This window comes from Euprymna scolopes, chromosome 22, assembly GCF_053919585.1.
Source record: "Euprymna scolopes isolate OS-2025 chromosome 22, ASM5391958v1, whole genome shotgun sequence".
Taxonomy (NCBI): Eukaryota; Metazoa; Mollusca; class Cephalopoda; order Sepiida; family Sepiolidae; genus Euprymna; species Euprymna scolopes.
The window spans coordinates 19,215,565-19,232,593 of record NC_136503.1 but is presented as its reverse complement, the minus strand read 5'-3'; the positions used below and the strand labels follow the sequence as shown (position 1 = coordinate 19,232,593).

The 17,029-nt window shown below is 37.0% G+C and overlaps 1 protein-coding gene across 1 annotated transcript in view; it reads right to left on the bottom strand.

The window, feature by feature from the left end:
• LOC145243908 (uncharacterized) overlaps positions 1-13,122 on the bottom strand; it is a 35,891-nt gene extending 22,769 nt beyond the window's left edge. The window contains exon 1 of the mRNA XM_080107018.1: positions 12,993-13,122. The gene's annotated coding sequence lies outside the window, so the exon portion shown is untranslated. The remainder of the gene's footprint in view (positions 1-12,992) is intronic.
• Between the last annotated feature and the right edge of the window lie 3,907 nt (positions 13,123-17,029).

Below are 17,029 nucleotides of genomic sequence, written 5' to 3'. Positions count from 1 at the left end.
TCTTTTTAGATAATTGTTATTTTATCAACTTGCATGAAAAGAGTTATGTAAAAGATGCTTAAAACCGTTTGAATTATGCAAATACCATCAGTAGTTCAAAAGTTATGAGAATTTTAAGTGCCAAAATTCATGCTTTTCCATGGACATTTTTCTTTAGAAAAAGTGGGCTAAATTACGAACCTTAACATGAAACTTGGCACTCTTATGTAAAATTGTGTGCTCTTTCTGATTATGCAGTCAAATCTGATGTATCTCTTTACCATAAGCCATGAATTATAAATTAAGATGTACAAATTTCAATTTTTTTAAACGTGCGCATGGTATCATATATATTTATGAACAAAACTATTATAATGGTATTTAAATATAGCTTCATTGAGAATAGGTATTTTCCTGCCTCCTCACCAAAGAGAGCTTAATCTTGGGTGTAGCCATTGAATGCCTAAAGAGCATTCATGGCCGGTATCAAAGAAAAAAGAATGAAAAAAAAAAAAAAGCATTCATGGCGGTATCAAAGAAAAAAAAATATGAGTAGATATGAATTAATCTCAGAAATAAATTGAAGAAAATTTTTCATGGATTTTGGATTTCTGTAAAAGATGGAAATTCTCATAGACAACCAGAACTTATGCATTTTGGGACCAGTCCAATTTTCAATTTTGTAAATCCTCTCTATCTGGCACAAAATATACCCCTATTTTCTGAGATACAACCATAAATCGTACTCTACATGAATCCTCAATGTAATTTTCACAGTACCGGGATACCAGGAATCCTGATAAGCAACAACTATATATTCACCAGTTGATGGTAATTTTTGTCATTTCTACTGTTGTTTTTACTGAAAATTCAATTATGTAAACAGAAATAAAACGGCAATTTTTTTACCTTGTTTTCACCTTAACAATTAAAATGATTACTTTTATAGGTTTAAGGGTATGCTGAAAACGAATATCGCATTTAAACTTTCAGCAAATAAGTAGTTTTCCGGATATTAAGCAATGTCATTTCTTATGTTAGTGCTGGTAGCCATTTTGGTATGCGCAAACGCAACCCCGAGAGGCTATGCGCAAACACGCATACCAAGATGGCCACCAGCAATAATGTAAGAAATGACATTGCTTAATATCTGGAAAGCTACTCATTTGCAGAAAATTTAAATGCGATATTTGTTTTCAGCATACTCGAAAACCTTTAAAGGTAGTCATTTAAAAAAAAGTGTTAAGGTGGAAACAAGGTAAAAATTTACAAAATGCATCAAAATGAAATTCTTTATTGAACCGCCTAATTATTATTATTATTTAGATATTCTCAGTTAAAAAATAAAACGGGTTTGTTTTACAAATTCGAAAAAATGGTCTTGACAATAAGTTAAAAATAAATTCAAGTTTCACGATATCATTTTTTATTTAATTGTTAAGTGAAAGTACAGAATAGTTAACAAAACACCCTTCCTTCCCCATGTTAAGAATGGGTTTCTAAATAATAATGTTATTATTTCAGCATGGTTGCATAAATGCACAAGTATCTTTTATTTGTTATATATTTATATTTTTTTTTGTTAACCACTAAAAAATACAATTCTGCCGTAAATACAAGGAAGAAGTTAAATGCATGTACTTAGTACATTTTGTTGTTTTTAATGCTTTTAGTACATGTGCATTAAAAGTACACATGTACTAAAAGTGTTATAAACAACAAAATAGTTTAGGCTCAGTATTGTTTGGAAATCAAATTTGAAAAACTTGAAAATAATTTTTTTTAAATTGACAAACTCAGAATAAAAAATGATTAGTATAGTAAGACAAAAGCAGAAAAACAGTTTTCTATTTTTAAGAGAATACTTTAGTCGGTTCAGTGCATTAGTGCTTTGCAAGCCGTTTTTCTGTTAAACGGATTTGAATTTCTATAAAAGATAACATTTTAAAGAAATTTCCGCGCAATTAATAATTATCAAATATTTACATATTATACATGAAAATAATTCTGAAACTATTATCTATATAAAAATGGATGATATATGCTGATTTATCTTATAAATTTTGAAATATTTTTCATCAACTTTGCTCGGCCGTAACTTTGCTTCCTCTAGTCGTAAAAATATAAATCAAACTCCAGTAGAGATAGACTTCTATGCTTATATAGCCTGTAAAATTTCAGTCATACGCAATCAAATTTAACCTCGTGCATACGTATTCAAACGTAACGTATGAAATCTAAACATTGAAAAAACAGTTTCCCTTTTTGCTGTAATTTGTTACAGTTTTTATATTTTTAACTAGGAGCATCAAAACATTGAACGCATAAAAAAAAAATAAATTATCATGGGAATGCTTAGTTTATTCTCTTTCCATTGATGTAATTCTTTTAAAAATTGACCCACAAATAAAAAAGATACGACTTGTTGAAGCACATTAGGTATGTAATATTGCCGATATTTACGAAAATACAGCATACACTTATAATGCTACTAACCTGCGGAAGTTTAAATGTAATGTGAACAAACATCTTGCTAATCAACTTGTTAGGAATGATTCCAAATATTAGCTCTTTACTTTCCAAGTGGCAATATGTGTTGTTTGGGGTGAAAATTAAAAACAAAACAAAAAAGTTCTAATAGGTTTACATCATTTTGTTAAAGTAATTTAATTCATTTGATAGACAGTGATTTTAGTCGAATATCAAACCATCCAGAAAGTATATTATTCTAGTTAATATATATTTAGGCTTTGTCAGTTTTTGATTTTCTGCCTTGCTAATATTTTTTTTTTTCGATTGCTTAATGAAACTTTCTATTTAAGCTGATCACAAATTTTTAGAAGAGTCTAATAGGATTTCTATCATGAAACGAATACTTGCTACATTTCACATACATTTATTCATGGAAAAATACATTTGCATATTGGTTTTACTTCATGTCTCAAGTGGCTGCCATTTCTATGCCAGTTGTAACATAGGGCATTCGTGAGGGAGAAACTGTCACTTTTAAATCTAATTCTTATTCACAGCTAATTAAAGTCAGAAATATGTATAGTACAAGTCAGCAGTTTTCTACAAAAATATAATAACGCAGCCTTTAACGATGTTTTTTTATTTGTTTTTCAAATTATTGAATATCATTCATGTTCATCAGATGACAATGTTGTAAAAAAAAAAATGAATTTCAATTAAAGGAAGTTGGAGAAAAGCAATTGACGAACAGAACATTTGATTGGTTGCATGTTCTTGTTTTACGGCATATCAATCATTTTTCAGCTTATTAAATACCAAATGTAATAATTTTGGAAAATATTTTTATGCTTCAAGTTTTTTATATTTTCAAATATTTATTTATCCATGGAGTTTGGTTTGGTTCTTTTGTTTTACCATATTATTTCATGTCTCTGCTCTATCGTTATTTCCATGGCAAGTGCTCATCTGAGCTCCAATCTATGACCCCCCCCACCTACCAAACTTTCACAAAAAAAACAAAAATAAAAACACTTAGCTAGCTAAAACCACTATCAATAATTTCCCCCTCTCCCTATTAGTGCCTAAACCTAAATGTGGATTCCATGAACAAAGTATCTTTTCTAGAACTGCCTGCTTGTGGAACTGTTCTGCTTTCCAGCTGACTACAATATTGTCCTCTTCAAGTCCAACATAAACAAGTTCTTGCTGAAATATCCTCTTACATAATGAAATTATACCAAATGACCACTACTAACGATTACTACACTATTGTCCAACGGCTACAGTACACACTTTAACCCTTATCTTCAAGTGGCCTCCAGGCCTTGATAAGTGGTGACCCTTGTTAAGTGGATAAGGGCTAATGAGAGTACGGTGGTCACTGAGACAACAGCGTAGTGATTGTTAGTAGTGAAAATTGGGTAAAATTTGATTATATAAGGTGACAACTCAACAAGAACGTGTTTATATTGGACCTTAAGATGACCGTATTATAATTAACTGGAAAGCAGCCCAGCAGAACAGAGTTCCAAAGGCAGGCAGTTATAGGAAAACAAGTCTTGTTCATGGAATTTGTGTTTAGATTAAGGCACGGATAGAGAGTCGAGGAAATTGTTGATAGTGGTTGTAGGTAGATGAGTCCTTTTTGTAAGAGTCTGGAAGAGACTGAACCACAGACTGAAACTCCGACAGTCACTTGCCATGAAAATAACGACAGAGACAAGCTCGCAACGATTCTTCTTTGAGAAAGAGGTTGCAGGGAAGAGAAAAGGCCATCACCTACTAGTTTTCAAAGCCAGTTTTGAACTCTGTCAAGACAGGACAAGAAATCCTAAGCAGCTCCTGCCCATATGTGGCAACAGTAGTTCATCATAAGACATGTATGGCTCTCATATAGGTAGAGAATTTCGTCAGAACTAAGATACCTAAGAGCGATAGAATGAGGCAACCATTTTTCTTGTGGCTTTGACAACAGATTTGATTTAAATCTTCCATTTCAGGTCAGGAGTGAAGTTCAGATCAGAAGCTTATTGAAGAAGAAAGCTTTTTTGCGGTAAGAGTCATTCATATCAGTTGAGGCCAAGCAGACATCAAAACGTAGATTCCATGAACAAAGCTTCTTTCTTAGAACTGCATGCCTGTGGAACTCTGTTCCGTTTGCCTGCTTCCCACCTGACTACAACCTGGATGTCTTCAAGTTCAATGTAAACAAATTCCTGATGAACCGCCCCCTTAAGTAGACACTTTATTAAATCTCCACACTAAAACTGTACTTACAATAACCCTTATCCCTGAGTGGCTTCCGGGCCTTGATAAGTGGTGACCACCTTGTAAAAAAAAAAAAGAAAAAAAAAAAAAGCATTTATGATGAAAAGATAGAAGCTTGGTTTTGGATACATTAAAATTAACAACCCACCTTTTACCCCATTGCAAACATGTCCAAAGCTGGAGGAGAGAGACTCAGAGAGATCTTGGTTATTGTTGGCTTTTAAAGTGTTGCCTTAGATGTCATTTTCATTTTCATATATGTTGACAAATGAATTTCAAACGTGATTTAGATTTTTGATGAAAATAAGAGAGTTTGGGCCAGGATGGATCCTTGAGACACAGCAGCATTGATACTTTGAGATTCAGACTTCTGCCCATCAATGACTACTTGTACAGGGTGAGCCCCCTCCCCAAAAAAAAGAAGCTAAATGGAGTCCATCTAGAACATATGCAGTAGAACGGAGAAAAAAAGGCCAGAGACCCTTGTGTTTTGATGTGATATTTTGAATATAATAAACTAGTTATGACCAAAGTTTCATTTCATTCAGACAAAACACTAAGAAACGGGGCCTAATTAGAGTTGGGGCCCGTTTCTTTTTTTGGTAAAGTTATCGGAGAGAAAAGATTCGATTGTTGAGAAGACATATTCAGATATTCCATAGTTGGAAATCTTGTGAAGTAGACCTTTATGTCAAACCCTACCAAATACCCTAAGAACTATTGTTCGGAAAAAAATAAAAAATAAAAAAAACATTGATAGATTCACAGATTCTGTGTGAAATCACAGTCAGTATATCAGCTGCAGATCTCACAGGATGGAAACCATACTCCTTGTCACTGAATAGGTTATTTTTGTTGAGATGGTTGACAATTTCTCGGATCATGGATTCAAGCAACTTACTCATGACACACAGAAGACTAATTGGTCTGTACTGAGAGTTAAAACCCTAACCTCTCCAGTATTTTTAAATACTGGGCAGATTAATTTATGCTTAGGTTTTCCAAAGTGTTGGGAAGTATTTCTTCTTTAGGCATCGATTGAACAGTCTCATAAGAATGGGTGCTATTTGTGGTTGCAGCTTTTTGAATACTATAACTGGAATATTGTCAGGATCAATTGCTTTGCTGGCATCAAGGTTCTTGATGAGTGTGACAACATCACAAACAGATATGGGGATGTCGCTCAGATTACTTTTGGTCTTGAAAGGAAATTCGAGAGGTAGATGCGCCTGATTGTATAGGGTTGAGTTTGATACAAAGTTCTTGGCAAAGAGTTTGGCTTTTTCAGGATAGAGGACACACATCTGTTAAGGTCCTTTTTGGTCTTTGGCAGAACTTATGGAGGGGGCAAAGCCTCTGTTCTGGACTTGATGGGCTAAGCATATGACTCACATTTTCTATAATCCTTTTGCAGGGATTGCTGGCAGTTTTAAAGGGGACTTTAGCTTCAAAACATCTATCATGTTTAAAGCAATTGAAGTCTTGGTTCTCTATGTATCATGGTAGCAGTACATTCTGGTAAATTAAGTGGTATGTTGGACTTCAAGTTGTCTACTGCTTTTGTGAATAGATATGAATTGGGTCATGTTCAGCTTAACTACATGTAAAGCATTGATCAGAGACTCAGATCCCCTATCCGTCTTCATTGCGTTGAACCATTGTTGTAACACCTGAACGAATTAACAGTTTTTTGTTTGATTTTTAAGTTTATTTTACTGTAATTTCATTCCAAACAAAGCAAAGTGCCACTTGGACATAAGGTGCTACAGTTTGGGACCAAATATACAGGGATATTATGCAGGTAGTTGAGCGGCAAGATGTTTGTTCACATTACATTTAAACTTCTGCATGTCAGTATAGTCAGGGAAGCAGACACTCATGTGGGAATTCCAAACTTTAGCAGTTTTGGGGAAGAAACTATTAGAGAAGAAAACTTTCCAACATTTAAGGATTTCTAGTGTAGGGGTGGGATTTTGCATACGTTTTGTGCTTGATTTAAAAAACATTTTTTTTTTTTTGTTTACATTTTCACCCCAAACAAGGCACATTGCCGCTTTGGTGTAGGCGGCTACTATCAGGGACATAAGCTCCTGGGATACTATGTAGGGAGTTGGGCAGCAAGATGTCTGTTCACGTTACACTTGAACTTCTGCATATCAGTACAGTTGGGGAAGCAGGGACTTGGAATGGAATTCCAAAGTCTAGCAGTTCTGGGGTACAAACTACTGGAGTAGAAAGCTCTCCTACATCTAAGGATCTCTACTGTGAAGGGGTGGGATTTAGCTGCTTGTCAGGTTTGTTGAGGGTATTTACGTCATGGGGGCACAAGTGCTTGGAGTTTGTCGGAGCATTCACCATTAAAATACTTGTAGAACAGGCAGAGAGATGCAACATTACGTCGGTGGGACAGAGGCTGAAGCTTAGATGACAGTTCAGGACCTATTAGGTTGGAGACTTTCTTTTGAACCTTGTCTAGGAGTAAGAGACTAGTAGCAGACGCACCAGCCCAAATATGACAACAATACTCCATACATGGGCGAATGGTGGCCTTATACAGGTACAGGATACGTTCGGGCGTTAGTAGTTTTCTAGCACGGTAGAGAGAGCCTACCTTCCTCGCAGTGGTCCTGGCAATGCTCTCAATGTAATTGTTCCAACTCACATTTTCTGTGAACGTTAAGCCGAGGAGTTTAAAAGAAGTACTTTCAGCTAATGAATCTTTGGCCATTGCTATTGGTGGTAGAGAAGGTTTCTTGTAATTATTGAAGGAAACAAGTTTAGTCTTGGCAGCATTGAATGTGACCATCCATTTTTGTCTCCATTCCATTACAGATTGGAGGTCATCCTCTAGTGTTTCTGCCATTTCCATAGATATGTATTCATTTGTTTTCCTGTCGTGTCTGTTGTAGAGCGTGATGTCATCAGCATAAATACCCATGTCAGAGGCAATTTTGTCGGGGAGGTAATTTATGAACATTAGAAAAGGTCCAAGAATAGACCCCTGAGGCACTCCCGTATTTATATCATATTGTTTAGATGTACGACCGTCAAGGGCAACCTGAATTTTTCTTTTATCTAAGAAGGATTTAATTATGTTAAGTAATTGTCCAGTGATACCGTACGATTTGATTTGCCTGAGAAGACCTTCATGCCATATCCTGTCAATAGCCTCAGATATACCTAGAGCTACCGCTCTACCCACATCTGCTTTGTCCAGTGAATAGTATATACGTTCAGAGATTACAGTTAGGATATCTGCTGTGAAACGGGCTTGCCTAAATCCATATTGTGTATCGGTCAGAAGTTTAGCATTTGTAAGATGATGGACTAGAGCTTGATTAATTATGGGCTAAAATATTTTGGCGAAAAGTAGGAGGAGGCTAATGGGGCAATAATTTACTGGGTCAGTTCTTTCACCAGAATTCATAAAAACTGGTACCACAGAAGCAGTTTACCAGCAGTTCGGAAAGCAAGATTCATTAAGACATTTGTTGTAGAGTTTGTAGAGAACTGGAGCTACTTCGGCGGAGCATTTTTTTAATAGCACAGCCGGGATGAAATCAGGTCCACATGCTTTTGAAGTGTCAAGGTTTTTTATGATAGCATGCACTTGAGAAGGTGTGATTTTCAGATCGTCTAGCGTGGCGTCTGTACGCAAAGGAAAGTCAGAGAGCGGGTGGTTAGCAGGGTCAAATGTGGAGTTGGAGGCAAACTGACTGGTGAGCATGTTAGACTTGTCCGTTGCTGAGCAAACAATCTCATGATTGTTGGTCAGTGGAGAAATTGTTGATTGCCCATCATTTACTACACTGTTGTAGATTTTCCAGAAATCACGGGTTCCTAATTTTTGTGCTTCGATGCGTTTTTTGGTCAGCAAATTCTCTCTTAGCTGTCGCTATTTCTTTCTTACAGTTACTTATAGCTTCTATAACTTCTGTCTGTTTGAACTGGACTTATGTTGGTTAAATCTGCGGTACGCATGCTGCCTTTGCGCAATGGCAGTTGCACAAATAGAAGTAAACCATTGGGGAGAGTGGGGCTTGGTATAAAATTTCCGCGTGGTAACATGTGCTTGAATTGCTGTTTGGAACCATTCAGTGGTCTCATTTGTGCAGTTTAGCAGGAAGAGAAACGATATTTCCCCATAGGGCATCTCTGATGAGATCCCTGATGGCTTCCCAGTCAGCCTTTTTATAGTATCTTGTTGCTTAGAGCAATGGTTCTTCAGTTTTGGCTCTAGAGTTTAGGATGATTTCGACCATTATCACTGCATGATCAGTGTTCCCAAATGGGCTATGGGCATTCGTTATACAATCATCGGGAACTGTGATCAGAAAACAGATCTAGAAGTGGATTAGTTAAGGACTCAAATTTCATCCATCCACAGCCTTGAACCCCTAAGGGGCATAAGCCATCTACAACTTTGTAGATGCTTTTGTAGCGACGGAATTCTTTTTTATGGGGTAAGGGTGCTGGCCACACGCCCAACCTTCTCAGAAAGTACATACAGCACCTAGTCTTTCCAAATGGTCACTCATCTGGTACTGGCCAGGCTCAACATTGCTTAACTTCGATGATCTGGCGAGAACCGGTGTGTCAACATGATTGTGCCGTACAAGGACTCAAATTAGTTAAGTAGATTAGTTAAGTAAATTAGTTAAGGACTCAAAGAATTTGGTGAAGCGTGGGAGAAGGCTAATGAGGTGATAATTTAACGGGTCAGTTCTTTCACTAGAATTTTTAAAAACTTGTACCACAGAAACAATTTTCTAGCAGTCAAGAAAGCAAGATTTGGTAAGGCATTTGTTGAAGAGTTTGAATAGAATTGGGGAAACCTCTGTGGAGCATTTTTTTAATAATATAGCAGGGAGAAGATCAGGCCCATATGCCTTTGAGGTGTCTAGTTTTTTATGATGTCACAAACATGAGAAGAGGTGATTTTCAAATCATCAAGTGCGGTTTCTGTCTGCAAAGGAAAATTTGGGAAAGAATGATTTGTTGGGTCTACAGTGAAGTCGGAGGCAAACCACCAGGCTAGCAAGGTTAACTTTCTCAGTTGCTGTGCAAACCAGGGTTGCGGAGTCAAATGGTAAAAGTCCAACTGACTTCAATTCCTAGTACTCTTAGAAATCCAACTGACTCTGCAACCCTGGTGAAAACTGTAAAATGTTTTTGACTCCTAATGGGGGTATGTGACGAATGGATTCGCCGATCATTTTTTATAACCACCGGCTGTGCTAAACAACCAATGAAAACCTTTCAAAATTACTATAAAAATTGTCGAATTTTTAATTCAATCAGTTTGCTGTTAATTACGCCACGGACCACATTTGATTCTTGGGCGCCATCTTGGTTACTGCCAATTACTGATCTGAACTACGCCGCCATCTTTGTTCAACATAATATCTCAAAACTTAACACAAACAACCTCATAGCTGCCGGTTGGAGGGGGGAATTGTAGATTGACCGTTATTTACTACACCGTCATAATTTTTCTAGAAATTGTAAGTTCCGAACTTCTGTGACTCAATTTGTTTTTTAAAGGTTTCAGTATACCTTCTCTTGGCTGCGGCTATTTCTTCACTCTTACAATTATTTCTAATTTCTATATACTTTTGTCTGTTTCTACTGGATATGTTGGCTAATTCTGCAGAACACGTGTTGCTTTTAGGAGATGGCAGCTGCACAAGTAAAAGTGAACCATTGGGGAGAGTGGAGTTTGCTATTAAAATTCCGTGTGGGAACACATGCTTCGATTGTTGCTTTGAACCCTTCAGTAATCTCTTTTGTACACTGTTCTGCAGGAATAGAAACTATATTGCTTCATAAGGCATCTCTGATGTGATCCCTGATGGGTTTCCAGTCAGCTTTCTCAAAGTACCTTGTCATTTTAAGCAATGGCTCTTTAACTTAGGGTTGAGAGTTCAGGATGATGTCTACGAATATCATAACTTAATCAGCATTCCAGAGTGAGTAATGGGCATTTGAGACAGGCTTAGATCTGATGAACTCAGAGAAGATTCAATCCGGAAAGTATAGGGAGATGTGTGCAAAACAGGAGACTACTGGTTTTAAAAGTTAACTGTGGTTGGAAATAAGTCTAGAAGTGAGGCTTGTGGTTCTAATAATCTGGGAGATTGGTCGTGAACTTGACAGTCTGTGTCAGCGAGTGGGATGCTGCCAGCTGTGTCTGTAACTAGAGAAGCCAAGCCAATTTATGTGGTGGACATTAAAGTCACCAATCACATGCACTTGAACGCTACTAACTATAGAGAGTGCTGAATCTATGCTGTCGGAGGCATAGTTGATTAGGGTACACCCATGGATTGAGGGAGAACGGTAGAGAAAATATAAGTAATGCTATGTTGCAAGTTTAGTCTAAAGCACATGTAGGCCTAGTCGTTTGAGTCAAGGGGAGTGTTGTGAACCCATGTGTGTGCCGGAGTTCTTATGGAAAGGTAGGTGATAATCAGACATGTTAAAGTGTTTAGAAGGAATGGAGGAGCGAAAGTTTGTTTCACTTAGCGTAAAGTTATCCAGGTAGTTTACTTGGAGAAATGATTCTAAATTGTTGAAGTTAGTTCTAAATCCACGGATATTTGTGAATTTGCAAATGAGAGCAAAGAAAGTGGGAAATTTAAACCCCTCCTTAAAAAACCGAGGACTAAAAATGAGCCCCCACCCCCATCAAAAAAAAAAAAACAAACAGAACAACAACAACAAAAAAACTTCCTTGCACAAGCGAATACCCACACCCCAATGTGAAACAGTTGGAAAAATTGGTTGCTATGTTGTTCGATTTGTTTCTCGCGGTTTTGTTTACACGCATGCACTTGACCGTACAAACATGGCCAACAGTAAAAACATAAGGGATTACATTGCATAATAAGCGTCTTAATACCTGGAAAACTACTTGTTTGTGCAAAATTTTACTAACATGCAGGAGTTCAAGTGTAATGTAAATTGTTGCTCCACTCCCTACATAGTATCCCGCCAATTTATGTCCCTTATAGTAGACCCCTACATCAAAGTGGAACTGTGCCTTGTTTGGGGTGAAAATGAAATAAAAATATTCGTTTTCAGCATACTCGAAAATCTGAAAAGTCATATTAAAGGTGAGTGTTAAGGTGGAAAGAAAGTAAAAATTTACCCCCCAATTGTACTGAGATGCAGAAGTTCAAATGTAATGCGGGCAAGCAAGCACTGCTCAACTCCCTACATAGTATCCCTGCAAACTTTGTTCCAAATAGTAGCCTCTTACATCTAAATGGCACTATGCCCTATTCGGGGTGGAAAAGCAATGAAAAAATAGAACGAGTGGGGTTGGGGCGGACGGTTGCGCAACTTGCACTTGTATCAACAACTTGGCCTTCGGGACAAGATCAAAGTGTAGTATCTGTTCTTCAGATGCTGCACTTCTATTTCTTGTTCTCTTTCGGTGGAGGAGAAATCCTTCACGACTGAGACAATTTTTATTTTTGTACCTTTTCTCCACGTTAAAAAACGACCCTGGTGTCTAACTCTGTCCCGTGGGGAGGCATAGTAAATAGGAACAAAACACTAGATTTGGGTCGGGAGTAATTCTATAAAAATCTGCGGTTTTTCTTTCTCGTTTTTTTTTTTTTTTTTTACTACAAGTAAAATGGCGAAAGCCATTTTACTCTAAATAATTTACGTAACTGATGATGTAGGGTTGACAAAAACTAAAAACTAAAATAAAAATCGGCCAAAATTTTGAGAAGCATTAAAGATTTCTAAAGTCAGCTAAACATGTTCATGAAACATAGGCAATGAAAAGAAATAAATTAAATATTAAATTTAATAATAGTAAAAAAAATATGTACATTTTTTGGAAATAAATCCGTAAACGCATCGGATTTTAACAAAAATATAAATGAGATTCTGTGACAAACTTTTTTTTACGATTAAGGTTTAACAAATTTCGGTGAAGATATAGAACAGCTAAGTTCTCTCCGTGTTAAAAATGGATTTCGGAATGTCCGACGGATGTGTTAATGACAAAAAAATAAATAAACTAAAATTATTGAAAAATTAAAAGTATTTATCGAAAAAAAAAAAGAAAAGAAAAAACGCTTATTATTCTTCGTTTATCATTCTAATCAACACACGCACAAAAAAGTAAACAAACCAGCTTCCACAAAAAAAAAAAATTCGCTCTCTGCCGAATATGAATTTGATCATGTAGATACCTTACATTCTTACATTAAATGTTTATAAGAACGACAAAATAATGATGGTTTGAGAAAACTTACACTTAAAATTCAATCCGGTAACGAACTGAAATAAAAAAAAGACCTCAAACAAGCATGGCGGCATTTAAATTTGTAGCAGTTGCTGGCGGAAACAGCCGGAAATTACCGATTATTCTTTTGGTTAGTAACGGACTAACGGAAATAGTCGAAAATTGACGAATATTCGCTTGGTTAGCAACGAATTTACGGAAAATCCCGATTGGTTAAGTTATTGGGGTGAATAAAATAATAAAATAAATAAAAAATGATCAAATAAATAAATAAAAATAAATCAGTAAATTTGGAGATGAGCGAACATTCTCAGTTAAATACCACCTCCTTCTCAAATTGTTGGTACTTTCTTTTGCTGCGTAAGGACTGGCGCTATCGTAGGAATATTCTCGTCTGGACAGTTTACGAAAAACGCCGAGAACGCCTAACTCTAATACAAAAAAAAAAAAACAATCATGAAGAAAATATTTTTCATTAATATATATATATGTGGGGGGGGGGGTCGCCTGGCCTTTTTTGGGAGGAACTGACTTCCTCCACAAATAATAAAAATAAAAATAAGAAATCTTATGTGCAACACAAACGGAGGTTTATTTCCGGAATAGAAATAACAAATAATAACAAGTTAAAACATAGTTCTCAATATTCCAGAGTTCTTTTTTTTTTTGAGTTCACATGAAAGGTGGAGAGTCTCTTTTTTGTGTTCTTTGAATGTTCAAATATGTAACATAGACAATATTAATGTTCGTCTGTTAAAAGAGAGTATTAATGCGCGGAGCAGTGGAAATGAAATACTTGATGTTTGCACGCGTGGTAAGTCCTAATGAGAAAGCGTTGAATGAGTCGGAAGAGTTTAAAGAGACGAAAGAATGCTCGAAAGGCTAAGAGACTAAAGAGATAGATTTTGTATTTGTGCATGTTTATATTTGGTTTGATTGGCTCCAAACGAGCTCTAGAAAATCAGTTTTAAAATGTGTCCTAGGAGGAATTCCATTGGACGGAAGACATCACATGGGGTGCTTTCAACTACGTACGCACCTTTGGTATATAAAGGTCACGCCGGAATTTGCGTGGGTGTCATTTTTCATTTTTTTAACGCGCCGAAACAATCAATTGCACTGCGCGCCTAAATTGTATTTAACGATTTTAAATTTGAATATTAAACTGTGCCAACTGGCACAAATACTCCCCCCAGATTGGAAAAAAAATTTTTTTTTTTTTAATATGTAATGTATTCCTTGAAATGTTTCGGCCAGTGGACTTTCCTACTCGTTTTTGTCGTGGGTTTGGTGTCCTCGTCATTTTCTGCTGGTCTCTCATGTTCTAAGGGAATTTGTTCTGGTGGGGAAATTGTCTGAGGGTATTCCTCAATGTATGCTGGTTTAATTCGGTCGATCGCGATGTTGTCTTTCCTGTCTTTCCGTTGGACAGTAAAATATTTTTCACTTCTGTCCAAAACTTGGTATGGTCCAGTGTAATTTGGACAAAATGGCTTTTTGACCGTATCATTCCTGATAAACACAAATTTGCATGTGTGAAGGTCGTTCGGTATATAGGTTTGTTTGTCAGCCCTCCTGGTGGGGGTAAATTTGAGAGAAGACATTTTGTTCTTTAATTCCGTCACAAATGTAGCCGTGGGTGAAATATCTGTGTATGCATTAAAATACTGTCCAGGTAGTGTGACTACGGATCCAAAAACTAGCTCTGCTGGTGTGCTTTGTAAGTCTTCTTTTATTGTGTTTCGGATCATTAATAGGATTAATGGTAAATTATCTGACCAGTCCGCGTTGTTAAGACTCGTGGCCAAAGAAGTTTTTAGCTGTCTGTGAAAGCGTTCGACGAGGCCGTTTGAGCAAGGGTGATAAGCAGTAGTCTTTATGTGGGTTGTTCCCAACAATTGGTTGAACTCTGCGAAGAGTTTCGATTGAAATTGCGAACCTCTGTCCGTTGTGAGTATTGACGGTACTCCAAACATTGCTATCCAGTCTTTTAGTATTGTTCCAGCTACTGTCGCTGCCGATGTGTCTTTCACGGGTATGGCTGTTGGCCATCTGCTGAACCTGTCGACTATGGTGAGAATGTGGGTGTGTCCTTTTGAGGGCGGTAATGGCCCCACCAAGTCAACATGGATATTGGTGAACCTGGCATCAGGCGCACTGAAAGTGCCCAGCGGTGACTTCGTGTGCCTGTGTATTTTATTTTTCTGACAGGATACACACGTCTTGGTCCAATTTCGAATATCTGCATTCATATTCGGCCAAACAAAGCGGTCTGTTATTATTTTTACGGTGGCTCGTTTGCCTGGATGCGACATATTGTGAAAATGTAGAAAAACATGTCGTCTGATGCTTGGCGGTATGTATGGACGCGGTTGTTCTTTTGCTGTATCACAATAAAGTGTCGTTACACTAAAAGGTACAGGCATTTCCTTCAGTTGCAAAGACGTTTTCTGTTGTACGTCAGTGAGTGTCTTGTCCGTCTTCTGTTCTTGTGCAATTAATTCCATAGTTAACGAACTGGAATTTAGTGAAGTTATTGCAGCTCGTGATAATGCGTTCGCCACAATGTTTTCTTGCCCCTTGACGTATCTGATGTCTGTGGAATATTGGGCAATATAATCAAGGTGTCTGATTTCTCTTGGACCATATTTATCTACATGCGTATGCAGTGCATATGTTAACGATTTATGGTCAGTGTAAATACAGAAGTTTCTTCCTTCTAACAGATGTCTAAAATGTTTAATTGACAAATAAATTGCTAATAGTTCCCTTGAAAAAGTACTGTACTTTGTCTGTGTCTTGCTCAGTTTGGCTGAGAAAAACGATATAGGGGTCATTGTATCCCCTGTCAGTTGATGTATAACTGCTCCTACAGCTATGTCTGACGCGTCTGTTGTAAGTGTAAGCTTCGATTCTTCGCTGTCCTTAATATAATTCAATTTTGTGAAATTGACTAAGGCAGTTTTAGCTTGATGGAAAGCTTTTAAAGCTGATCCGTCCAGTTTTAATTGTTGGTTTTTCGTTTTGTTCTTCAATAATGACGTTAACGGTGCAAGGATTGTGGAACAGTTGGGTAAAAATCGTCTGTAGTAATTAATTATACCTATGAAGCGACGAACTTGTCTAACAGACATAGGTTGTGGAAAATCCGTAATGGCGCTTACTTTTTCGGGTAATGGTGATATACCATCCTTATCAATTGAATGTCCAAGGAAGTTTACTTCTTGCTGACTGAAAATACATTTGTCCAAATTTATCTTTAAACCGTAATGGGACAGTTTTTGAAAAACTTGTTCCAAGTGTTGTTTATGTTCGTTGAGGTTTCTACTAGCAATTAGGACATCGTCCACGTAAGCAAATACGAATGGAAGGTCCCTAAAAACCTCGTCTATTAACCTTTGGAAGGTTTGACAAGCGTTCCTAAGTCCGAATGGCATTCTGACGAATTCGTAAAGTCCAAATGGTGTGGTCAGTGCTGTTTTGTGGATATCTTCATCCGCCACCGGTATTTGGTAATACGCTTTTACTAAATCCAGTTTGGAAAATACCGTGGCATTTTGCAGTCCGATTGCAAAATCGTGAATGTGTGGGATAGGGTATCTATCCAGTACAGTTTGTGCATTTAATCTCCTGAAATCGCCGCATGGACGCCATGTTGTCGCGTCTGCTTTCTGTACCATGTGTAGAGGAGATGACCACGCACTTTTGGAAGGTCGGATAATTCCTTGTTGCAACATGCGTTGAAATTCGTCTTTTGCGATCTTGTACTTATCCGGCTTCAGACGTCTGGGGGTGGCGTAGACTTGTTGTCTATTCGTTTTAATATAATGCTTTGCATTATGTTTAATATTATCCGTGACTTTGAATGGCTGAGTAAGTTGTGGGTATTTTTGAAACAGCCGACGAATGTACATCTCTTCAGGTAAGGCAGAACTAATCCCAGTAGACTGGTATCTTGTGGTGATACCTTTAATTACGATTTTTGTTTGGTTATCAGTCAGTGTGCGACTAGTCATGTCTACCGATAGATTAAACCGTGCTAGGAAA